This window comes from Pleurodeles waltl, chromosome 4_2 (genome assembly GCF_031143425.1).
Source record: "Pleurodeles waltl isolate 20211129_DDA chromosome 4_2, aPleWal1.hap1.20221129, whole genome shotgun sequence".
NCBI lineage: Eukaryota > Metazoa > Chordata > Amphibia > Caudata > Salamandridae > Pleurodeles > Pleurodeles waltl.
Window position 1 is genome coordinate 425,532,327 of NC_090443.1, and position 25,955 is coordinate 425,558,281.

Sequence of the window (25,955 nt, forward strand, 5' to 3'; positions counted from 1 at the left end):
CACTGAGTATGAGATGCCAAGTTCTGAGTTTCTTCTTTGCTTCAGTGTAGGCAGTGCGTTGGCCCCGAACCTCGCGAGAGAAATCCAGGAAGATCATTACTCTGTTACTTTCTACAGTAAGGTGTCTCCTCTGTCAAGCCTGCCGCAAGATATGGTCCCGATCCTTGAAATAAAGTATGAGTCCCCAGAGGGAGGGGTCAAGGCGGTACCCTATGGGCGCGCTTCAATGCAAAAATGGGGAATAACCTTTCTGGAGCCATCCCTCCAAGTACGTTACAATATCAGAACTGTCAATAGTCTTAGGAAGTCCTACTATTCTGACATTATTACAGAGTGACCTATGTTTAGAATTTAGGATTCTATGGTGGCCAGCCATCCACTGATGGTGGTAATGGTGGGAGTTACATCTGAGAGGTCTCTCTCAACAGTGGTGACCCGCTCAGCAAACCGCCTATGGTTATCTCGTAAGAGGCCTAAGTCACTGCCCAGTGTATCCATTTTGGTTTCCAAAGCCTCATGCAAGGCTGTTATGGCTTGTAATATGTCCTGTAGTGTGGGAGTTAAAAGTGGGTTTCTAAAAGGTGGGTTCCTAGTGTCAGGTGGAAAATGTCTCTGCCCCATTCCTGGTTGTGGGAGTACCCCTACAACCATGTCACATTTACGTGTGCTCTTGCCCATGGCAACCAAGTGTGTAGTATAGTATGCTTGGCTGTGATCCGCAAGTATTTGTTGTGGGAGGTGAGCAGGGTATAAATTTTGGTGGGAGAGAGGACAGTGTCAGGAAGAAGTCACCATACCCCAGTGGTGTCAGCGGCAGAAGGCCACCATTAATGATGAAGAGTCAGAGCGCCTTCTTTGAAGGCTGGCAGCCAGGGTGAAAAAGCATCTCTGAGTCCGCTAGTGTTGGGAGAAGGTCCAGCGCTCCTGTCTACTTGCAATGTTCACTGGACAAGTATGACCCACATCTTGAATCCCATAGCAGGAGCTGAAGTAACTCTATTCTCTAACTAGGCCAAGCAAAAAAAGTGACCATCAGGGACAGTGCAGTACAGGAGTGCGGGCTTCCTTGGGAACCCAGGAGTATTGCCAATAGAGAGCACCAGCAGTGGGACTTGGGCAGCAGTTTGTTCACGGAGGGGACTCACCAGAAAGGCTCCTCAGTGGGGGCCCACCTCCTCACAGGGCCCATTGTGCTGGCACATTGTAAGAGTGGGCCTTCATCACCTGGTCAGGTCCAACCCCAGCGAGGGCCGCAAGAGTAGACACCAAGGGCCCCTCGGTGCTGGTCAAGGGCCTCAAGTCGTCCATTTACTTATGTGGTATCTCCTCCCATAACAACTACAGAAGGGGGAAAAGCCCACTACGCTCGCAATCTTGTCAGTCACTGTGAAGGCCCAGGTCTCTAGCCTCTGCAGGTCTCCTAGTGGTGGACGCTTACTACTCATCACGGCCCATGGGCTCACCGCCTTGCAGTGGCGCTACACTCTGTGTGACGGTCCAGGGGTCTCCAGGAGTGCAGCACAGGTGTCCAGGAGTGCAACACAGGGCGACCACCAGTTCCTCTCTCTGTTACTTTGCCCCAAGTCAATCACGATGGGCTGGTGGGGATGGCGGGGCTGTGGAAGCGGTAGCTGTCCGCTCCCTACTGCCGATTGAGGCACGTGGACCCACTGCTGTCATGTACTGCCCCACCATGCAGTCACCACACTCTTGTCTCGTGCTCCCTCGCTGCTTCTTCCCCTCCCATCTCTGCTGCTCCACAGTTTCCTGTGCTCCGGCAGATGTAGCGGCCACAACTGCGGGCCGACATCCTCCGAACACAGTCCAGCAGTCCCGGGGTAAATCCCCCCGAGTTTTCTGAATGGATCAGCTTCACTCAAGGTGCCCTTCAAAAAGCAGCAGGCTGGATGGACCGTATACAGCAGGCCTGTGAGCAATTTCACAGTGCGGGTGCCATTTTAGGTACCTCTAGTCGTCCGGCCCGTTGGCATCAGGGTCGGATAGCACGTAAACATCGGTGTTGGCAGTCACATCAATGTCCACCTTGTGTTCCTGAAGGCTTGGGGTACCAGCCCTCATCTTTATTCTTTAAATCATGTTCAGGATTGGGTATGATGGGGCCTGGCGCACCGGAGCTCTTGGGATTTTATGTCAAGACAGGAGGCTAGCATTAGAAAATCACAATTTTATTAAGCGCAAAGAGGCTAGCATTTTGCATAACCTTTTATTCACTCCTTCTGAGCAGCACAACGTAAAAGCTTCAAAATAGAACCAACAATGTAGTCATGATAAAAATAGAACCATAGCAACATATAATAGTCCCATGCACTGTCTTCTCTTTATCTTTTGTTTGCTGCTTCTGAGCAGAGCAGATAAGTATTATGCTTTTTTATGTAGGTATTTTTTATATGATTTTCTGTTTTAATTGAGTATGGCATGTACTTTCGGTCTTTATAACCCAATTTTGGGTATTTAGTAGGCTTGGATTGAATTTGATAATATTTAAGAAAGTTTGATTTAAATAAGTCTGCTACAAATATAAGAAGGAATTTAGAAGGACAATTCTGTGATGTGAATATGGGTATACCGAAGTATTTACAGATGAGGTGAATAATTTTGAAGAAACTGCATTATTTACGGTAAATAGAAAATACTGCTTTTATTTGAAAGTGTTTTTGATCGCGCTGAAAGAGACACGCGTATGTCTCTTTTGCACAATTGGGAAGCAGCATGTTCTTCCTCGTGCTCTGCGCACCTTACACAATTCTCATTGTTAGAAGGGAGCAGTTGAACTATTTTTTTAAAGCTGACTGAGCATATTTTTAAGACGTGCACCATGCGCGCACGGTTGCCAAATTATTTTTTAAGGACATCGAGCATGTACATAATACGTGTCGCCGTGGAAATGCACGTCAGTTTCAGAAACAAAGCATGTGAGGCGATCGAAGTCAAAGAAAAACGATCAGACAAGGAGGGGAAATAATATTAGGTGAGCTTTTTCATAAGAAATATATTAGTTACAAATTTAAGAAAGATTTCAAAATATATCAGGGTATATATATATCAGTGTTATACTTAGTCAAGGCTATATAATATAATTAAGATACTTCTTTATAAATTAGGTTATGAAATAAATTGATAATCAAATATTAAAAATATATATTAAATCAAATAATTTTAAGGTATGTCTAAGGGAAATCTGATAACCTCTCAGGAGGTACAGAAGAGATTATTAAACAATTACTAAATAAGGAAATAAGTGATAGGGTTCATAAAACATTGAAGAGATTAATAGAGGATAAAAGAAAAGGAAAGACTGTGATGATGAATTCTGGTTACTGTCAGATGATGAAGAAGAGGTAATAAAAAGAGGGACAGGTGGCAAATGTTTAAAGAAAAGAAAACATATAAATGATAAAGAGACGTCTGATGAGAAAGGAGAACACTCTCAAGATGTACTTAAAGGTGTCCAAAGCGGCATACATGAAAGGCCAGTGCACCCTGCAAAAGAGATGGGTTTTCAGCCTAATTGGATAGAGCAGGATACTGATGCTGCTTGTGATGAATATATCCTAGATTTAGGATATGATAATGGCATGGATGAGTTCTCTGGCATTAATACTGTAATGAGTGTGTGAAAAAACAGGTCAGAGACCCTTTGGGCCACAGTTTATTTAATCCAAGTGAGATTAGACACCAACCCAGTTCAGAATGGTTGCCAACGGACCATGTCACAGAGTATATAAAACACTGGATTAGAAGACCATTGTCAAGAGGCGAACAAAATTTGATGAGGGCAGAGTGTTTGTGCCGAATAATAAAGGAAAGGGAGACTTTAACTCCTAATTTTGACCCAGTTCTGATCACATATTTGTTCAGATTGAGTTGTGATCCAAGGAAAGGTCTTGAACAATCTTTAAAACAGTGTGAAGACAAACTTCTAGATATATTGGGTCCAACTGCAAGAATATTTGATATGGTTGAAGAGTCTTAAATTAGTGGAACTGATTTAGATATTAACTTATTAAGAGTCTGGAGCCAGAGAGATTTGTATTCTAGGTAATGCCAATGCTAGCCTTATAAAAGAAAGACGTAGAGCGGTGCTATTGCGAGTCAGTCAAAAGTTAGGATATTTTGCTAAAAATGAGACATGTCAAGAGTCTAAAGGGCTTTTATTTGAGGAAGGATTAGGTAAAGCTTTGGGAAAACATGTCCACACATTTACTGCCTTAGATAAGCACTATTCTAAGCGGAAAGTATTCAGGAGACTGTAATTTATATGGAAGGGCTGGAAGGAGGGACCAATTCTTTCAACCATGCTTATTACAGAGGCCCAACTGGACAAGGAGGTGGTTATTGACGAGGATACAGAGGAAATAATTACACCAATACCTTCTATCCCCAAAGAGGGAGAGGAGGCAGAAGCAGATAAAATCGAGGCAGATCCCAGGGGTCTCATGCCAGATCTCATTCAGGACAAGGTGAGTACGAGGAGTGGTACTGATTTTATCCAAGAAAATACAGGAGGGAGACTAAAACATTTACAAAAATGGAAGACAGTAACAAAAGATGCATGGGTTTGAGAGGCAATAAGAGGTTATGCAACAGAGTTCAGAACAGAACTTGTACAGATGAAGAAACCAAGGGAAATACATTTTCAAGAGAATATAAAGAAAATTGTGTCAGAAGAAATTTGTGGTATGTAAATACAGTATAATAGAAGTAGAGGAGGTAAACAAAGAATTTGTTAGCACTATATTTGTGGTAGAAAAAAGGACAAAGGTTGGAGATCTGTGACAAATGTGAGAAATCTAATTTTTTTTGTGTTTTACAGACATTTTAAAATGGAGGGAATACATCTTTTAAGGGATATTGTAATAGACAAGGATTGGATGTCAAAAATAAATTTGAAAGATGCATATTTTTCAATACCTGTAGCACGGGAGAGTCAACGTTATCTGCAATTCAGATCGAATGGGCATTTATTCCAGATCAAGTGTCTACCATTTGGTCTTTCTTTAACACCTTGGTGTTTTTGAATGTTTTAAGACCAGTAGCTGGTTATCTGAGAGAAAGAGGAGTGAAAATGATAATGTATCTAGACAATATTCTGTTGATGAACTAGGACATTCAGAACATATTCCATGGACCCAAAACATAATACCAAAGTTGGGATTTATAATAAATCAGGAGAAATCGATATTTGTACCATCCCAAAGGATGGAATTTTGGGGATTTGTTATAGACACTGTAAAGACACAATTGGAGTTACCATATAGGAAGATAGTTTTGATAAGGAGAGAGATGAAAGGTTTATTGAAAAAAGAAGAAGTGACATTGAGAGAGTTGGCGAAAGTAATTGGGACCACTGTCATCATCAATACAAGAGGTATTCCCAGGTCTATTAAATTACAAAGCGTCTCAAGAGGTCAGGTCTGAACAGAGGTTTATGGTATGGAGACAAGATGAGATTAAAACAAGATGCACAGGAACAACTTCATTGGTGATTAGGAAACGTACATACTTGGAATGGCCAAGCAATATCAGGTTCAACCCCAGATTATATACTGATGCGAGCAATTTAGGTTTGAGACCAAGAAGGAGTACACAATTAACGGGGGAAATAGAACAAATGGGATTGAAAAGATCATATAAACTGATTGGGGTTGAAGGCAGGAGAGTTAGCAGTTCACAGTTTCAGGAACCAGATTCCGGGTTACACAGTTTTAATGAAGATGGAGAATGTTTCAGTGGTTACTTACATAAACAAACTGGGAGGCAGCAGATCAAAAAGGCTTGCAGAATTAGCAAAGGAATTTTGGGAGTTTTGTTTGGAATACAAAATAGAGTTAAAGGAACAGCATCTGCCAGGAAAGGAAAATCTAGTGGCGGAATGGAATTCACAAAGAACAAAAGATGGACGGAATGCTGAACAATGCAAACATTCACCCCCAGTCACAAAGATCTGGGTTTAATCCATCATTTTACAAAACAAACAAATGATGGACGGAATGCTGAATAATGTAAACATTCACCCCGTCACAAAGATCTGGGTTTAAGCCATCATTTTTGATGGCATGGCAAGCAAATAAATTGATGGATTAAACCCAGATCTGTAACGGGGGTGAATGTTTGATTTGTTCTGCATTCCGTCCATCATCTGTTGTTTTTGCATTTGTCGTTTCAAGTGGGAAGGGTATGCCGAGATGCGGGTCCCGTGCTTGCTATGCCACCAGATTCAAGCTAGCCTGGCTGATGAAGAGTGATACTCTGAAACCGGTCCGAGGATGCTTGTTTCTGGTCCAGAGAGGACCTGGCCTAGGCAGTTCGGATTGGACTGTTCCCATGGGGAACAGTGTCAAGACTGATTTGAAAATGGCTGGGTCCAAACTGGAATGGCATGGCAAGCAAAGAAATTGATGGATTAAACCCAGATCTGTAACAGGGGTGAATGTTTGATTTGTTCTGCATTACGTCCATCATCTGTTGTTTTTGCATTTGTCACTCCAAGTAGTAAGGGTATGCCCAGGCATGCATCCCGTGCTTGCTATGCCACCAGATTCAAGCTAGCCTCGCTGATAAAGGGTGATACTCTGAAACCGGTCCCAAGGTGCTTGTTTCTGGTCCAGGGAGGACCTGGCCGGGCAGTTTGGGCTGGACTGTTCCCATGGGGAACAGGGTCAAGACTGATTTGCATATGGCTGGGTCCAAACTGCAATGGCATGGCAAGCAAAAAATCTGAAGGATTAAGCCCAGATCTGTGACGGGGTGAATGTTTGATTTGTCCTGCATTCTGCCCATCATCTGTTGTTTTTAGAATGGAATTCACGTCACTAGTTAGCTTACAGCGATTGGAAGCTGATATTTAGAGTGTTTCAGGAAATACAGCAGAAATGGGTTCTGTTGGAAGTGGATTTGTTTGCTTCGAGGTTGACAAACCAGTTGATAAAGTATGTGAGCTGGAGACCAGATCCAGGTGCAGTAGCAGTTGATGCATTCAGTTTGAATTAGAGAGGGATGAAAGGATATGTATTTCCACCGTTCTCAATGATTCAGAGCGTTTTGAATCAAGTGAGGAAACAGAAGTGTCAATTGGTATTAGTAATACCACCAGGGGTGAGTCAAGCATGGTTTACATCAGTGATGGTGTTTGGTCACAGACGACCCTCTCATGTTTCAGTCTTGCAGAGGTCTTTTGAAGGATGTGGACGGAAGGGAACATCCATTGGTAGAATCAGGAATACTTATCCTACTAGTTTGGAAGATTTCAGGAGATCTAAACGATTCACCGATTTATCAGGCGAGGCTACAGAATAACAAAAGAGGTAAAGGAGCGCATGGAACATGGGTACATTGGTGCAGGGAATGAGATTTGGATCCTGTGGAAACAGATAAGGTTATGATTGCATTTTTTTTGGCAGAATAGTACTGGAAAGGTATGAGTTATAGAACAGTGAATTGCTATAGATCCGCAATAGCCACTGAGCATTTTCTTGTGAATGGATCATTGGTGGGGAAAAGTCCATTCATTTGTAGTGTAATGAAGGGGATCGGAATCAAGAATCCTCCAAAGGCAAGGTATAAGAAACTTTGGGATGCTGGATTAGTTTTCACATTGTTTGAAAATTGGCCGAATAATAAATATTTCACTAATAAACAGATGTCATGGAAATTGGCAACATTACTTTGAATTATATAATTTAAAAGAGTATCAGATGTGAAAGCCTTAGAACTGACAAATAGGTTTTATCAACTGCTTGGTGTGTTATTTGAGATTTTTAAAAAAAATGAAAAGTTTGACTAATACTATTTTTTATCCAAGATTTGATGATCATCCAAAACTGTGTGTAATAAAGTGTATAAAGGATTGTGAAATGAGAATGAGTGAGCATAGGAGTGCAGGAGTGGATCAATTATTAATCTTGTGTGTGAGACCATATGGTGCACTATATACAGCTACAATTGCTAGATGGGTGAAGAGTACGATGAAAGAAGCAGCAGCAGACTCAGAACTGTTTAAAACATATTCGATTAGAGGTGCAATGGCATCAAAAGTATGTAATGTAGGGGGAAAGTTGGAAGAAATCATGAAGGCGGTGTATTGGTCAAATGATTAAGTGTTTAGAAGATTTTATTTCAAACCAACTGAGAATGTTGCAGGCCTAGCCGTGAAGGGCTTTAACCATGCATAATGCAAGCCTCCTGTCGATTCTCAGAGGTTTACTGTATAGAGAATTGCGATTTTATTAAAGATAAGGAAGCTAGGATTATCCCTCTCTCCCACCCTTGGAGGAAGGGAGAAGAAGAGGAAAATATTTGAACAAGGTTGAATATACATTTAAATGTACAGGTTTATAACACAATAACATGTTTCAATCCTGAAGGAAGGTGCTTTCTAACAGTCAGGTGGGGCTGGGAGCTGTACTTTTCCAGTGGGTTGATGGCAAAGGACAGACTGTAGCATTTGCCTCTCGCTGTTTCAGATAGCTTGAAACCAACTATTCCACCACTGAATGCGAGGCTCTTGCTTTCCGTTGGGCAGTGGAAAAGTTCGAAATGCTTTTATGGGGATCCAAATTCAACATTTTTACGATCACAAACCACTGATTTACATGTTTCAATCCTGAAGGAAGGTGCCTTTTAACAGTGGATGCCAGTCAGGTGGGGCTCGGAGCTGCACGTTCCCAGTGGGTTGGTGGCAAAGAACAGACTGTAGCATTTGCCTCTCTCGGTCTCAGACAGCCTGAAACCAACTATTTCACCACTGAATGTGAGAGGCTCTTACTTGATGTTGGGTTGTGGAAAAGTTCAAAATGTTTTAATGGGGATCCAAATTAGACATTTTCACGATCACAAAACACTGGTTTACATGTTGGATGGCAACGGTACTGGTAAGGTGTCATCTAGATTGATCAGACTATTGGCACACCTTCAGGAATTTTCTTTAATATATTTTATTGGTTTTATATTTCAGATATACATTACAAATCGTAACATCATCAACCACAGGATTTCAGTATATCTGCTTAAAAGAAAACATATGAGAACCCTATCCCCCTCACACCACAAACGTCACGGGTCACTACTAAACCTTCACCATTATTCCTTACTGCGTTTAGCGAATACCTTAAGCGTGTGCTAGTTAGCCAATGGGTAGACCCCCATATGTGTCTAGCATGGGCTTTTTGTTGCTGGGGCTCTATCACCAGCCGTGCGGTAATAGCTCGGGATAGGGCCTGTCGCTACCAGAGAGTGCGGAGAGTGGGTGCTAGCCCATTGCGCTGTGTTTATTCGCATGTATGCCTGCCGAAGAGCAGCTAGCTTGTTAGGGGGAGGAGTATGCAAGCCGTTGCGGCTTTGTGTATACCGCGCGTGGATTGTGCGGTTTGCGGTGAGTGCATGAATGTAAACATGCTGTTTAATCATTGCGTTCTCGGCTCATGGAGGTTTATCAACATTTTTGGCCTCAAGTTTAGCTACTAGTATCTCCCATGCGGCACTTCCTGTATGCTGTTGTCCCTCTCGTGCCATCTTTTTCAATACTTGATGTTCCGTGCGGGCCCAACGTAGTGTTAGAATGCTCCAAGTTTTCCGAACGGGTGCCGTGGACACCTTCCAATGCATAGCTATTAATCTTTTGTACATTAAGCAGGCTAGATTTATAAATTTATGCAGGTGTCTTTGTTTTTTGATCTCGTCCTAAGCCCCAGTAGGCAGGATTTGGGTTCTGTTATCAGAGTTAGCCCTGTTAATTCGGAGAGCTCCTGGACCACCTCCGACCATGCTTTTTGTATGTTAGGGCACTCCCAGACCATGTGATAGAAGTGAGCTAGCGGTACTTTACATCTAGGGCAGGACGGGTCTGAGTCCGGGAACATGCGCTTTATCCTGGCAGGGGACAGATATGTTTTGTGTGTGTAGTTGAACTGGGTGTATCTAAATCTGGGATTCCTTGACACTCCACGGGTGTGATGTAGGGCGTTCCGCCACTCATCCTGTGTGATCTGGTCAGGAAGGACGGAGTTCCATCTCTCCCTTGCTTTCTCCGCATGCGGCTCGGGAGGTTTATTCAGGATTTTATATAGGTTAGATATTAGTTTTGTTTGAGCATCGTATTGTAGAATATGGTGGATTGTAGGAGAGGATTCTGGTTCACTGTTGCCCTGCCCCCATGTTTTTTTGATTGCATGGCATATGGCATGATATGTCAGGAATTGGCCAGAATTTATCTTAGTGAGATCCTGTATTGCCTCGAACGACATAAGCCTTCCGTCTTCAAAACAGTCGCCCACTGTCAGCACCCTCGCCTCTGTCCACACTGCCGTTACTTGCGCGCATGCTCCCGACCACTCCGGGAGGTGGTCCAATGGAATGTGTGGAGAATAGGGGAGCACAAGACCCCCTTCACTGTACATATTTGGCCCAGCAGGCGTGCGCAGCCGCCATCAGTGGACTAGCGTTTCTTGACTTGGGGTGTTTGGACGCCAGCCATTGCAACAAGGGGATGCCTTTCAGCCAGTTCCTCATCCACGCTGCCTCCGCCATTGCCGGTCTGTGGATCCAATTCTGAACCCACTGCAGCTGTGCGGCTGCATAGTAGCGTTCAAAGTTGGTGGCCCCAAGGCCCCCCACTTCCACCGGGCGCTGCAGCATGTAAAGAGCCACCCGAGCTCTGCCCCAGATGAGTCGCCGCAGAACTAAGTTCAAATTTCCAAAGAAACTTTTGGGAATAATGATCGGTAGAGCCGCAAAATAGTATAATAGACTGGGCAGAATTAGCATGTTTGCGATCGCCACCTTCCCTGGTGGGGAGAGCGGCAGTTTATTCCAAAACTGCAACGATCCTTTTCTAGCGGTCAGTGCCCTGCCCAGGTTGCCGTCTCTGAGATCTGCTGTGTCATGGTATATATTAATCCCTAGATATTTGAACGTTGCAGGGCACCATTTTAAGCGCCCAAGTAGGGGAGCCCCTTGTCTCTCGGGCGGCCACTTTGCGAGGGGGAACGCGCATGACTTTTCCCAGTTTACCACTAGACCCGACAGGTCTCCGTACTTGGCTAGCAGTGATACTACCGAGGGGACGGCAACCTGCCCCTTCCGAACATATATTAATGCATCATCTGCATATAACGAGATTGTGTGGTGGACCCCATTTCTAACTATCCCCCAACTGTGTGCCATGGAGCGAATCCTTGCGGCAAGTGGCTCCATTGCGATTGCAAATAACAGTGGGGATAGTGGACAACCCCGTCTTGTGCCTCTTGTGATCGAAAAACTGTCGGAGATTACCCCACCCGTCTTCACCCTGGCTTGAGGGGCAGAGTATAGTGTCCGAACCCAGCGTATGTAGTTGGGGTCAATTCCCATGCGGCCCATTGTGGTCAGTAGATAGTCCCATTCGAGCGTATCAAACGCCTTTTCAATATCCAGCGAGAGCACCATTTCTTCGTGTGCGTCTGGGGGGGGGGGGAGGGTGGTACCCATTATGGACAATAATCTACGGATATTTAAGAAGGTGTTGCGCTTTGGTATAAAGCCATTTTGGTCGTCGTGTATTATAGTGTGCAGGATAGGGGCTAGTCTATTTGCCAGGATTTTGCCTAATATCTTACAGTCTAAGTTTAGGAGCGATAGTGGTCTGTAGGATTTAACTTCTGTGGGGTCGCGCCCTTGTTTGGGGATCACCACTATCAAGGCTTCACTCTGTGATGAGGGGAGGTTCTCGATTGCCCACGCTTCCTCAAACACCCTCAGCAGATGGGGTTTTAGGGAGGACGAGTAAGCCGTGTAATATTCCAGTGGGAGACCGTCCGCGCCAGGTGCTTTATTCCTGGGCATCTGCGCTAGGGCTGATTCTATTTCTCCCAGTGTTAAGGGGGCTTCTAACAATTCCATGTGGGTTTGTGTTAGCTGTGGTAGGACAGAGTCCGACAGAAAGTATTCGAGTTGCGAAGGGGTGCACGAGGTGCGTTTGGTGTATAGCTGTGCGTAGTATTCTCTGAACCTTTCATTTATCTCAGCTTGTGTGGTGGCCATATCGTGTGTGTCAGTTCGGATGGCCCCGATTGGGGGCTGCTGACTATCCTCACGTAGTAACCACGCCAGCATTCTGCTTGACCTATCCCCTTCTGTTTGCAGACGCATTAGGTGATAGTTATAATCGTGGCAGCGGAGTTTACTGTCTGCCTCATTGTATTTTGTGCGCCTTGCTTTTAGGACTGTGTAGGGGATCTCACCACGTGCTACAGCTATTTCTGCCACTCTTAGCTCTTTTTCTAGTTTGTCAATTTCCATCTGCAGTGTACGTCTTACTCCCCACGTAGACGATATGCAAAAGCCGCAGATCACTATCTTATGCGCATCCCACTCTGTTGCGCGTGACGTTGCCGTCATAGCATTTGCCTCCCAGTAATGGCTTAATGTGGATTTCAACGTTTCCGCAAATGCTTGGTCCTGCAGGGCTGCTACTTGAAATCGCCAGGTGGGAATCACCTGACGTGTCTTGCCCCAGTTCAGTTCTATTCTCAGTGGTGCATGATCTGTCAGGGTTTTTGCTAGGTATTCTGACTCCCCAAGCAATGCTCCTAGATCCTGAGTGCCCCATATTATGTCTATTCTAGTGTGGGTTTTGTGCGGGATGGAGTAGAATGAGTATTCCCTCTGCTGCGGGTGTCTCAGGCGCCATAGGTCGTATAAACCCATAGTACCCGCCCATTCCTGCAAAGGACCTGGGGATTTCCTATGTATCGCGGAGCTCGCCAGAGCGTGGGATCTATCTAATGATGCATTCGGGGTGCTGTTAAAGTCCCCCCCCCATAGGGTGGGAGTCATTGGATTAGTCAGTAGTGTCGGTGTGAGTGAGCCCAAGAATCCTACAATCCCGGTGTTTGGAGCGTATACCCCAACCACCGCCAGCTGTCTGCCATCCAATTGGCCCTCCACCACCACATATCTCCCGCCTTGGTCTATCTTGTGAGCCGATACGTGGTATGGGACCCCGGGAGCGAACCAGATCAGCACCCCCCTTGCAAATGCCGAATACGTGGTACCTATAAGCTGACCCCCCCATCTTGCGCGTAGCTCTTGCAAGACTGGCTCTAGAATGTGCGTCTCTTGTAGTATGGCAATGTGTGCTACCGATCGCCTAAGGCGTGCAAATACTCTAGATTGTTTGGTCTGTGTACCCAGTCCCCTCACATTCCAAGTTACCATAACATACTGATTTATATTATTGCCCCTGTGTGGCGTCATTTGGGTGTCTAAGGTGGCACACTGTGCTTAGGATGTGGTCTCTGTGCCTAGCTCTCTTTATCAATGCCCCTTTTGCACTTTCATTTATTAAAGGGGTCTTGCGCAGCGTTTCCCTCTGTGTTTTAAGTGAATCCGGCGTGTGTGTATATACTAGACTACTGAACCCAACCACCCCAAAAGAAACCCCAACCCCACTAACTATTTGTGCACAACTTCTAAACTTATTAGTGTGATATACAACTCGTATCCGATTGGATTTCCGTGGTGGAGTATACATATATGCCAGATGTGGCTCTTTTGCGGGGCTCACATCTTTCCGCAGACTAAGTCTGCTATTGTCGTTGGGTGCCCCCCGGTTTTGTGTGCGCTCTGCGCTCCCTCCCTCCGCCCCCCCCAGTCCCTTCCCTCCCGGTTACTTATGCTTTCATACCAAAGTTACTCATTGCTGGTTGCACTTTCGCCCCAGCGCTCATCGTCTGCCTGGCACTCTATACGCCCATTCTACCGAGAAGAACTTGGGTGGGGCTCCGTTCAACACCTCTTTGATGAGCCATTGTTCCAGAGCAATTTCCGCGTCGGGTTGTCGCATTGTTTCTGGAAACCCTAAGAACCAAATGTTATTGCGGCGCGCCCTGCTCTCTGAATCTTCCGATCTTCTCCAGAGCACTTTCAGCTCTGCGTCCATGCGTTGGATCTGTTTTCGATTGTCTTGGGCCATGGGGGATAGTTCAGATAGCCCTTCCTCGTTTGATTTCACTCTTTCCGCTAGTTTGCAGTGATCTACTCGCAGGAGGTTCAGGTCTTGTGAAACTGCGTCTATCCTATTTTCCAATGATAATTTAGTGTCCATTATTGCCTGTAGCACTTTCTCAAACTGCGCAGAGTGCGCCATAAGAGTGTTCTCCAATGACTGTAGGGACGGGTTGGTCTGTTGGTCGTTGTGCCTGTTGTGTTGCGATCTAAATGTTTAGTAGTTTTGGCCCTTCCAGCCATTGTGACTGTCCAGGAGTTTCCTTGTAGGATGTTGTTGTGTGCGGCTTAGCGCCGGTTCCACAGGAGGAGGAATCGGCCTCTTGACTGCTGTTCTCCAAGTGGCTTGCTCTTTTCTGCCCCCTTCGTGGTAGTGATTAGAAGGGCCCCAGCTGGGCTTATTCTTGGCTTCCGAGTATTACCAGTGCAGCCTGGGGGATGGGGGACGCGCACGGTGTCAGCTGCGCCAGGCCCTTGCAGGTTGCATTGCTGCTCCCGTCGCGTGGATAGGTCCGCTGCGCGTCTAGTTAAGGTTCAGCTCGCTACCAGGGCGATAGGAGCATCAGGCAACAGCTGTCCCGCGGGTCGCCCCGCCAGGCGAATCGACCGGAAGGGATCGGGTCTTTTTGAGGGCCTCTAGGCGAGTCCTGGTGGTGTCTCTTGCGGACTCCGGTGATCAACCAGAAGAGCAAGGCTCCTACTTTATGGGAGGTTAAGTCGAGGGGGGGGGGGCACAGGCACCTATCTTCCACCCTCAATGCGGCTCACTTCCAGTCTTCCATGGTGCCCCTCACTGTGAGGCTGGGGCCGACTCGGTACCGCCCGTTTGCCCAGAGGTGAAACTCCACAGCATGATGTGGCCAACAGTCAGAAGCCGGTCCTCGTACGCGATTTCGTTTGCTGGAGGTAGACACAGTGAATTGCGATAGTGGCACATATGCAATGGGGCATTTATAAAAGACTAGCCCAGCACAGCGTTGCCTACCGTCATAGCCCAGTCCTTGTGCTCCATTCCTCATTGGCATTGGGTGTACAATGTTCCCTGCCCTCTGAGTGAGACACACATTGGAACATTCAGTGATAGTACTATGCTATCTAGGGTCAGAGGACAGCCATCATGCACCATTCCTCACATTGAAAGTGCAGTGGTAACTACATTCAAAGATATCCACTCGTTGGAAGAGTTCACTCAGCAAATGATAGCTCAGCATTGCAGCTGGAGGACTCCACTTGTTTGTTCATTTCTCACAGCCTGGGTTAGCACAGCCTTACAGCATAGTCCTCCTGTGTTGTTCAACTGGTAGTACAAATGTGCCTACCATCATAGGTAGGCACCCACTGGATCTTTTGTAAAAGCCAAAGATAGTCCCTGGGCCAGAGAAAGCCCCCGCAGGTCCCAGGTTGAGCCCCGGTGGCCCCACCTCCACTGGGGCGAGGAGGGAGGCGCAAATCCTTTGTTTTGCCGCCCGCGCGGCAAACGCCAGTCGGACGTCGGGGGTGGATGCCCTCTCTCCGATTTCCCAGCGCGTGCAGGCGCCTGGCCCTGCCGGCCAAAAGCCGATCGCGTCTGGCGCCGCCCGGGCGCAGCGCACTCAGCTCTGCCGCCACGACCACCTCCTCCAGACCGCGCGATCAGGCCAGGGGCGCGGCCCAGCAACCTCCGGGCTCGTGATGAGCCCCCTGCCGTTCAACCTTTATTCTGGGCGGGTCGGAGCGCCCGCTGAATTCCTCAGTTTTCCCCGGGCGATCCGCCTCTCTTTGGCCAAATATGGAGGATCGGGGGGGCGCCCTTAAGGATACTTTTCGGCAGGCCCTGGACGGAGCAGTCGCTCAGGCGTCCATCCCGGCTGCCATTTTGGCTCCTCCCCCCCTTCAGAAATTTTCTTTTGTAACAAAATACATTCCTGGTGGTAAAAACAGCAGAGCAGCCTATTTGTCAAGGGTACCTATGCAGTCTGACTTCGCAATAGAAAGCAAACAATATATAGTGTGTGGTGGCTTTTGTTGATGATAGCTTAAACAACATAGGAGCAATTTCTAAAGGAGACTGGCTTGAGGCTCTTGAGTCTCTGTATTAAACAGAGCTGTTGGATTTATCAACAAGGGCTGGCTGGAGGAATGAAAATTGGACATTGAACCCAAACCTTTTCGAAAAATCTCTGAAGAGTTATCTGTTGTTGATGGTCTGCTTATGCAAAATGATTTATGTATTCCTCCTATTACTCTTTGTGACACTTCAATTAGACTTCCTCATGAAGGTCACTTGGGCAATGCTGCCACATGTAGGAATCTGAACCAACACTATTGGTGGCCCTCTATGGATTCTCAGGTGGTGAAACTGATACATTTGTGTAGTGCTTGTCTTCACTCTGACAAACACTGGAAAACATCTGAGTCTCCTTTACGTGTCACTGAAATACCTGAAAATTCTTGGGATAAGTTTGGTTTAGATTTTGCAGGTCCCGTTGACATGTTACCATTTGAAAATAGGTTTCTTTTAGTGTTGGTTGATTATTATTCAAAGTGTGTATATGTTGATTTTCTTAACTCTCCCACAACTTCAATAGTGATTGAGTTTTTAAAGAAGATTTTTCACAGAGGTGTCCCTTCTGTTTTGGATAATGACAATGGAAAGCATGTTACTTCTACCATTATTTTTTTTTAAATCACTGATATTCACATTACTCACTTGCAAGTAGCCTTTTACTCTCCCACTTCTAATGGGCTAGCTGAGAGATTCAACAAGTTTTTGAAAGATGGTACACACACTGCTATAGCCGGTGGTCTAGATGTGGAAGAGTTTTTAAGGCAAGAGTTGTGGGCATATTTGGTCACACCTCACAGTACCATTGGTGTGTCTTCATTTTGTGCAAGTGTAATCCTAGGTCACACCTATGTCAGGCATGGTTAAAACAAAGATGTCAGTGTGACTGATGCTGTGGTCCATAGTCAAGTATAAAATTCAGAACAAGAGTGTCAGAGGCGTTCGAGAAAACATCTTTGAAAGACAAAAGGGGATGAAAGAGCTTATCTTTAAAATTAATGGTTGGGTACTTGTAAAACAAAACACACAAAGTACACAATAGAGAATCCAGGTTCAGATCTCCTATGTAAATCAAGGTATCTAAAGTTGCTGTCTTAATTGACAGGTTGGTGGAGCAAAAGACATTTGGTGAAAATCAATCAGGTACAAGCCGAGATTTTGCTCAACCAGTTATCAGACCATGTGCATGGTTCTTGGTGAGTGGATGCCAGTGACTGTTCGCCTGGTTCCATTTCATTGCACTCTAATAAGGTTGATGAGAGAACTCCAATAAGGATTGTAGATGATAATTCAAGAATGATGACAAATAATGAGGAAATCAATGCAGAAGTGGTTCTGAGTAGACTAACTCAGATTGTTGGTCACCCTGTTAGGTTTAAGGATTGTTACATGCACTAGTTATTATTTTGTTTCACCCCTTAGCTGCTAGCGCCCCCACCGCCAACCTCCCCGATAAGCCTTTTTTTTTGGCAATTTGAGGTAGTTTGCTCTTCGGCCTCCTTAAATTTTTGTCCACATAAGCTATCCATGCCAATGTTGTGTCATTTTTTTCCCAACATCCTGTGGATTCTAAAGTTTCCCAGGGTTTGTGGATTCCCCTAGAGGGGACCGAGGAAATAGGAAAAATATAGCTAAATTCTGAGTTTTTGAGGAAAAATGGGAAAAGTGCTGCAGATGAAAGTTTTTCCCCCTGCAAATGGCACCAACAAAGGATTTGCGGTGCTAAAATCAACATCTTCCCACCTTTCAGGAACAGGCAGATGTGAATCAGAAAAACACACTTTTCAACACAGTTTTGGCATTTTATTGGGACACAGTCCATTTTTCCTATATTGTCCTCCTTCCAGTTAGTCGCAAAAATGGGTGTGAAACCAATGGTGGATCCCGGAAAGCTATACATTTCTGAAGAGTAGACAAAATTCTAAAGTCATCAAGGGGTAATATGTGTAGATCCGTCAAGGTTTTCCTATGGAAAGTAACGGCTGAAATAAAAAATAAAATGAAATTGAGTTGAAAAAAACAACCATTTATGACTACGTTTTCATCTGCAACTATTCCTAAATATGGCAGATTTTCGAAAGCAATATACCATTACGTCCACTGGGTCCATCCGGTTGCAGGGCTATACAAGGCTTGTAGGTTCCCTAAGAACCCAAGGTACCAGAGCCAATAACTGAGCTGCACCTTGCAATGGTTTTTCATTGAGTACCAGATATACATCAATTCATATGGTAAAATATGAATAGTTTTAACCCAGAATCCCTTATAAACCTCAAACATTGACTAGATAAGCACATTTTCCTCACATTTCTGTGATGGAAAGTTATGGAATCTGCACAAAGCCACAACCTCCCATTGACATAGCATTCTCCTAAGTCTTCTGATCAAAATGGTACCTCACTTGTGTGGGTAGGCCTAGTGCCCGTAACAGAAAACGACACAAAACACAACATGGTTACATCAAATTTTTTAACGCTAAACTGACCTGTATTTTGCAAAGTGGGTAGCTGTGGTTTTTGGGCCATTCCTCAGCTGGTACCTGGGGAAACCTAGCAAACCTATACATTTTTAACAACTAGACACCTAAAAGGAATCCAGGATTGGGTGACTTTTGTGGCTGTCACCAGGCTGTTTTACCCGCAATCTCTTGCAAACCTCAAATGTTGACTAAAAAAAACAAATTTGCCCTCACATTTCTGTGATGGAAAGTTCTGGAATCTTCAGGGCCACAAACTTCCTTCCACTCAGCATTCTCCTGCATCTTCTGATGAAAATGGTACCTTACTTGTGTGGGTAGGATGAGTGCCAGTTTTTTTTGCAAAGTGGGTAGCTGTAGTTTTTAGGTCCTAGCTCAGCCAGCACCTAGGGAAACGTAGCACACTTGTACATTTTTGAAAAATAGACACCTAGGGAAATCCAGGAAAGGGTATCTTGCATTGATCCCATTAGGTTTTTCCTATCCACAATGCTTGGCAAACCACAAACTTTGCCTGAAATCACCCATTTTCGTTACATTTGTGTGACGGAAACTTCAGGAATCCACAGGAAAAATACTGCACTACTTGTGTGGCTGGGACTTGTGCCAGTGAGAGAAACTTATCAAACCAAGTACAATGGGAGCCCTTGCGGGGGAACTCCTATTGACATCGGTTGGATGCGTTCCTGTCACTGGCACTAAGTCCAACCACACAAGTGGCACAGCATTTTTATCAACAGAAGTGTGACAATGTTGGGTGGTAGGAAATTTGTAATTGCCCCCGTCTGTCCTGCCTTGGGAGGGGGAGAGAGGGGCAGAAAGACTGTTTCCTTATGTTAGGGGGGGCATGGCCATGCCCATACTGGGCAGCCCCCACTGATACAAATACAAAAAAGTTATCCATAGTGTCTAGCTGGCTTTCTGCTCTCCCTCCCCTATACCCCCCCCCCCCCCAGGGAGCAAATCAGAGGTAATAATAACCCCCATCTGCCTCCCAGGGGAAGCAGAAAGACTGTTGATAGTGTTGGCCTGGTGCCTAGTGGGTGGATCCCTGCTTGGTGACCGCCTTCTTGCCGCAATCCTCAAGCAGGGATCCACTAGTGAAGGATACCATTAGAAAGGGGAGTTTCTCCCCATTCCAGTATTACCTCCCCCATCTGCCTCAGTTCACAGAGGGCTGAGATAGGCCCCTGAGCACCTCAGCAGTGAAAGTAAATTGAGCCAACCAAAATGACTGTGTGCGCTGATTGTCATTTCACTGAAAACCAAAAACAGCCTCTGGAGCTGGAAAAGCTCTTTTCCAGTTCCCTAGGTTGTTTTTACAAAAAACAAATGCCTCTATTGTAAACAGCAGAGGGATTTGGCGCTCGTGTGATGAGGACAGAACGGTTCCGTCATGCGCACCGATTGGGGTTAAAAGGGGGAAGATGATGTAGAGATTATATGGTAATTTCTTCTGTTTGTCTCTCTCACATTTGTATGCCTTAATTATTTGTTGTTTCTCGCACGCTTGCATGCGCGTCCTATTGTTGTGACAGGATGGCTTTGTATACATTTAATGGTGTATATCTTTGTAATACGTTTCATGTTCGTCCTTGGACTAACAGGAGTTTTCAGCTGCTCTCGAGACAGTCAGCTTAAGAGCTCCTGGAAGTGTAAGGCTACGAACATGGTGTCCTGTATTTGAATAAACTTTACTACGTTGTCACCCTCACCTGTCTTGAGGTGCCTCTTTACAGTAATGCCATTTATGTTAAACCTTTGAAATGTTTAATTAGAAAGAAGGAGAAAGGTGTTTGGACAGAAAAGCAAGATAAAGCTTTTCAGATAATTAAAAACATGATCATGACAGCTCCTGCATTACAACCTTTCCGTAATGGACTGTATTACTGATAAGTGTGTGGTTATAGTGGATGCCAGCTGTACTGGCCTTAGGGCCATGCTCATTCAGTCACATTGTGGCAAAGAACATACAATAGCTTTCATTTCACACACTTTGAATAAATCTGAATCCCATTACAGCACTATCGAAAGGGGGGTATTAGCCTGTGCACGGGCTGTGGAGAAATTTAAATGTTGTTATCTATAAGGTAACGATTTTGATTTGTTGACTGAATATAATGTTTCTATAAAATATATTCCTGGAGGAAAGAATTACAGGATGAATTGTTTATCTTGCTTGCCAATTAAGAACAAAATGGACTGTGAGAGGTTATAGATGCATCTGTACACACTTTCGGATGTATCAGTGAATAAGAATGGATGCATGCTTGTGATAAGGATACTATGGTCTCTGAAGTTAAAAAACACATTTTAAAAGGCTTGCCACTGGTGAAAAAACTTGCAGAAAAATCTAGGGGCAGATGTGTCAAAGGATTTTGCATTCACAAACGGTGCGAATCGGTAAATTCCACTGTTTGCGAACGCAAAATCGCCTTTCCTGATGTATGAAAGGCAGTGCAGTGCAATTTTAGAGAATTGCAATTTTTAGCGATTTCCTAAAATTGCGACTTTGAATAGGGAAATGCAAACTGCGATTACCTAAATAGGAAATCGCAAATAGGGAATTCCTATTTGCAATTTCCTATGCACATGTATTATGCATTGCCTAAATACGAACTGAGCATTTAGGAAATGCAATTACCATAAATTAAAATTTGATGGTAAACATGTGCAATTTTAAAAATATATTGAAAATGCATTTTTAAAAGTGACATGTAGTGCACAGATGCCCCTAGGGCATATGTGTGCTTTACATGTACACAATTTATTTTGGGGGGAGGGGACACCAAAGGGGGAAGTAGGCCCCAAACACCCTTGGATTTTCATTACCTAAATTGCGACTTTCCTAACAGGAATTCGCAAATTGGGAAATGCAAAACCATTCGCACCTATGGGCCTTCAGGCCCATAGGGATTAATGGAGTTCCATTCCCTAATAGTGACTGCGATTTTTAAGAAATCGCTATTAGGGATTCGCTATTTTTTTACATCCCATTTTGGATTTCTCAAATAGCGATCTCCTAAAATTCGCTATTTAAGAAATGCAAACTGGGTTTTTGATACATCTGGCCCCTAGTCTCTTATGAACGAATTTCTGCAGAATTAGCCTTAGAAAATGGCTTAGTAACTCGGCAGGACCTGCTTATACCGCCTGAAAGAGAGATTGATTGTTTACACATAAAGGGCATTCTGGAATGGCTGGCACTATGAACTTACATAGAAAGTATTATTAATAGCCAGATATGGATAGTTGTGTTGAGCAGTATTTAAGTGTTCGGAGTGTCTGGTACCCGATAAGCACTGGAAACTCAACAAGCATAAAACTGGTGTGAATCTGGTTCCTGACAGCCATGGTTCAAGTTGGCCATAGATTTTTCTGGACCGTTTTTAGAGGCTACCAAAGGATATGAGGTTTTTAATTGTTATGACAGATTATTATTCAAAATTGATATCTTATCAACTTGTGCCTATGCCCATTATTATTGTAGTTACTGAATTTTTAAAGAAAGTTTTTCATAATGAGGGAAGGCTGAAGATACTTGTTTCTGACAATGGCACTCATTTTGTGTCTAAGAAAATGGTGGCATTTGTATCTAAACATGATATCAAATATGAGAGAACACCACTTTACTTTCCAGCAGCAAATGGTTTAGTGCAGTGGTTCCCAATCTGTACAGCGTGGCACCCCGGTGCACCGCCAAAAGAAGCCAGGGGCTCCGCGTACCAAGCGTCTCTGATTTTTGATTTGAAGAAATAATCACCGTTTAACATCTAGACAGAAATGTGAGATTTTCAGTAAAAGCATAAAATCTGTAGGTTTACCCCTAGATGGCAGCAGAGCATTATTTATTAAAAGTGCAGAAGTGGATGTTACTAGTCCCTCCAGCCTGCAGCAGTGGTTCCTGCTCTGACCTGCATTTCTGCAAGGAGAGAGATGAAAGCCTCAACTGCTGCAGCTCTGCATGTGCGAGAAATGTGGGAACAGAAGCTGGGCGCTAGGCTCTGATAGCCATCATGTATGGTGATCAGAGGCTCTCGCTGACATTCTTCTAAGGCAAACAGAGAACTGCCTGCTGGCTGTATAAAGCCAGTGTCAGCACTTTCTGGTCTGGAATAGCAGTGTCTGGTCTTTTACAGGATACTTTCAATAAGCAAATGTACCTCTTATAAAATTTTCCCTCTCACTAGCTTTGACTCTCTTACTTTGAGGCCAGTCTCTCGTTTCCTGTCCTCGCCCCAATAATTACAAATAAAGTATTTATTTTGCATAATCAACTTATTGTGAGCATGACAAACTGCAAAATATCAACACCAAAGAAATGTATTGTAAAAGATAATAAATGTATCAATTTCTAGTGTCCTATTCATTACTTCATAACACTTTTTGTATAACATATGTACGACTGATTGCGGGAGTGATACTCTCAATCAAATTGACATTTTCATTTGAACTAAGAGAATAAGAAAGCAAAACAGGCATAGTCTTTGTCTTATTGTCTATTTAGGGTCCAGCTTTTCTTGCTTCATAGGGCTCCCTCACTTCCATAAAAGACCAAGAAACTACATTCACAGCAATGCTAGCCCAGAAATTGAAAACACTGAACTATATAGAGTGCCTCCTGACGTGCGAGTGTAAACATTTTTTATTATTCAGTTACTTGCTGTCGGGGGGTGAATGGTAGGGTGTAAAGAAACTAAGGAGTTTGCTGTTTACCTGTCTCTTTTAAACCCAGTAGTGAGCCCACCTCTGTTCCCCTGCACCCCTTCAGGTAGGTCATCAACCCTTCTAGGGACTCCAGTTCACACACGTTTCTCCTGTGGCATGGTCCAAACTATTTTGGAGTGAACCCACCTTCTTTAGGAATTTGAATGTACCTGCATGAGGAAGGTATTTGCTTGCAACCTGAAACTGTGTATTCTTATTGTAAATTTGTATATCGACTTGGTACATTGCTCTGCTACTTAGTGTTGAGGACCAATCTGGTACCATCAGCCCTGAGACAATAATGTGCAAAAAAAGAAAAAAACTAGACAGACCTTCTCTATTAGTGCATCCAGGATCTTAAACAGCATTCCTATATCTATCAGGGCCTCACAAACCCTGCTCAGGATGACATAAAGACACACCTATTTAAAGAACACTATATCACAATGCAATAGCAGTTCGGTTCTCTGAGAGCTGCGTCCCTCCAATCACTCGTTGACACTGCAAGTGGCTCTGGAGTGGATGGGATACGATTACATCTATGATTATAATACCCTCATCCCAGTTATTTTCAGAGAGAACAAGCATTGGTAAATTAATTAGGTTTCCCCTATGTGATTAATATTTTTTTGTTGATTTACCTTGGTGAGCATTTTTAGTGCTACAGGTCACAGCCTGTGACAAACCTGTAACAGAAAGTACTGTGAATATGTAATTCATTATTTCAAACTTGTATTGCACACAGTATAAGATAGACTGCTACAAAAAGCGTACAAGTTTCAAAGAATTGTTTTGCTACTACAATATAAAGAAAATTAGTTAAACTGACAGTAGTTCCTTTTATGTTGTGTTTTCAGGGGTTTTGGTTTAAAATGTGATTGTATAGTTTGCTGAACTTAAAATATTTTTTGTAATTAAACCTGTAGTAATCCAACCTTTTCATTCACTTTTGTTTTAGTTTAAAGAAAGGGAGATGTTGTATTGGGGCTATACTTATTTATGAATTGATTTATGGGTTCGTACGTGTATTGCTTTAAGTGTTCCTATTTACTTATGACTGTGATGTTATTATTGTTCTGTTGTCCTGGTTTCTACTTTTGTCCATTGGGCGTTACAACCTAGATTGCTTGACTGGACAGCAGCGGTTCCAGTGGCTCCTGTCTTCCCTTCGTGGGCTCTTTATTTGGACATATTTTTAAGACATAATCAGTTTTTTTAAATGGGCAGGCACTGTGCGCTACTGAATACCTGCACCTCGTTATTTTGAAAGTTAGAATACCTGCCCTTCTCGGCACTTTAGCAATACATTTAATGGGAGAGTACCTGCACTTCTCAGTAGCGAACAGGTACTCTATATTGGAGTACCTGGACTTCTATCATTCCATTTAAAACACTGGACATAATAAGTCTTCTTGAAGCAGTGGCACACTCTCGATGTCTGTTATTCCTCCAAAGACACGGCACAACCTATTTTTATTTATTATATTTTTAAATGACATTGTGAGTGATCCACATGTCAAAGTCATGGCTTCCTGACTCGTGCACGGACTTTGAGCCAAACCAGAACTCTGACTCTTGTTCTCCGTACGAATCTGCTTGCTTGCACACCTTAATTTTTGGAAACTCTTGTGTGTCTATTCCCATGCATTTTACGGCTTCCCGTTCCCCCATTACTGTAATAATTTTACCTTTTCCGTCTGTAAAGCACTGGATTTAAAAGTAACCATCTGTACGATACATTTTGCGCATACTTTTTTTACGCCTGTGGTTTACTCCCATTACTTTTTGCAAATCATCCTCTATATGTCTTTGCAAACAATGTACAGTCTCGGGGTGATATTGTGATTATTTTACCTCTTATAATGTACAGGAGCTTACGATGTTTACCCGTTCGCTTCTTCCTTGGACCGTCGGTAAACTCTGCCTAACGTCCGTCTTCCGTTACAGAGCTAGCAACGGATGATGACTTTCATTCCTAATTTCACTGATTCCCGATGGTGTAACAGCCAATCCCATGGCTGGACATATTCTAGGGGTTCTGTTGTGCTTGGGTGGGGGATGTATGATGTAAAATAAGATCGGATTGGAGAATTGGTGGCGCCATAACAAATCCTAGGGCGACGGAAGGGCGTGCTCACCAATGCTCACTGGCTGTAGAGTTCACACGTGCAATGCCGTGCATGTGTTTGTAAATACTGCCAGAACTAGGAGGCTGGAGTCTGATTTCAGGTTCGACCACGGACTCGACAGTGAATCCCGGTCGCGGTTCGCACAGATCCTACTGCTGGCGCCATTGGGGTTTAAGAGGCGGCGGCTGCCAAGTTTGACAGTTGTAAGACAGAGTGAAGGTCTGAGGAGGGGCTGGTCGTTTTACATGCCAGTCTATTTTAACCGAGCGAAATGAGGGGTGGATATTTTCTCCAACCTCACAGCCTCTTCGGTGGTTGATGGGCGTTCAAGGGAAAGATCATTTTAGAAATTCTGGCAATGCTGTGTATTAAAATAAAGGTCTCTTTACACAGCCTTACTAATAAAATTACATTTTTATTGGTTGTCCTTACCAGGGTATTTCCCCGAGACTACAATTATTGGAATTAGTTGGCTTCTTGTAAAAAAAAAAATGAGCAATTGCTGAACCCCTGTGAAGTCAGTCCATATGCGCACTAAGTGCGCGGCCGAGCGTCAGAACAAATGTACTACACTGTATCAATATGTCTTAGTAATTTA

The 25,955-nt window shown here is 44.1% G+C and overlaps 1 protein-coding gene across 5 annotated transcripts in view; it reads right to left on the reverse strand.

The window, feature by feature from the left end:
- The window catches only part of LOC138292853 (volume-regulated anion channel subunit LRRC8E-like), a 228,388-nt gene extending 203,161 nt beyond the window's left edge, over positions 1-25,227 (reverse strand). For 3 of the 5 annotated variants that reach the window (XR_011202826.1, XR_011202825.1, XM_069231687.1), the window contains exon 1: positions 25,083-25,215. The gene's annotated coding sequence lies outside the window, so the exon portion shown is untranslated. Of the gene's footprint in view, positions 1-25,082 lie in introns of all 5 variants that reach the window. The other 2 variants (XR_011202823.1, XR_011202824.1) reach the window with 2 other exon arrangements.
- Positions 25,228-25,955: the final 728 nt, after the last annotated feature.